Raw genomic sequence first — 861 nt, 5'->3', positions numbered from 1 at the left:
GAGGTGGTCAAGGCCAGGTTGGACGGGGCTTGGAGCAACCTGGGCTGGTGGGAGGTGTCCCTGCCCAGGGCAGGGGGGTGGAACAAGGTGGTCTTTAAGGTCCCTTTCAAGCCAAATCCTTCTGTGATTCTATGATGATGATTCTATGACACATGTCCCTTAGTCTGGGCTGCCCGTGCCCAGCCCTGGCTGCTTGTCTGGGGCTTTGCTGCGGGCACAGAGCCCGGGGGGTTTCCCGAAAGGCAGCTGCATTCCCTGTTATCAACGGGATCGTCCCCGTACCGGAACAGAGAGGCTGGAGATTAAACCAGAGTGCCGAGCCCGTGTACCACACACAGCCGCTGCTGGCGGCAAAGCTTCTCGGTATGCCAAATCCGTGAGTTCGCCCTGTCCCCGCTCTGACCGCAGTGTCACAGACCTCCCCAGTCAAGGTCCCCCCTTCCCTCCCGCCGGTGCCTTGGCAAGAGCTCCATGTTTCAAAAGGCCAAGCAGATAGCAGCGGTTCTGGTCTGCCGGCGCTTTCCTTCTTGGGGATAAATCAAACCCGAGGTACCCGTGCTGCCGCCGCAGCGTTAGGGATGCCAACATAAAAATAGACCTCTCTGGCAGGCTTTTTTATATGACCCTGTTGGGATTTTTGTTCTTATCCTGGGACTTAAAAGCGGCACAGATCCAACATAAGCAACGGGAAATTTAAAAAAAAAAAAAAAAAAAAGAATAAAATTACAAGAATGGGTGGGAGGGAGAAACAAGCAAGGAGCACGGGGTGATTTGCCAGAGCAGTTTATTTTTCAGCTCCGTGATTCAGAGCTGATTTGCAGTTAGTTCTTAGAGCGAGACTCTTGTGGGATGGCAGCGAGC

Source organism: Charadrius vociferus, unplaced genomic scaffold (genome assembly GCF_000708025.1).
Source record: "Charadrius vociferus isolate BGI_N301 unplaced genomic scaffold, ASM70802v2 scaffold525, whole genome shotgun sequence".
Classification (NCBI taxonomy): Eukaryota; Metazoa; Chordata; class Aves; order Charadriiformes; family Charadriidae; genus Charadrius; species Charadrius vociferus.
The sequence above is the reverse complement of the archived record's forward strand: the minus strand, read 5'-3'. Positions refer to the sequence as shown.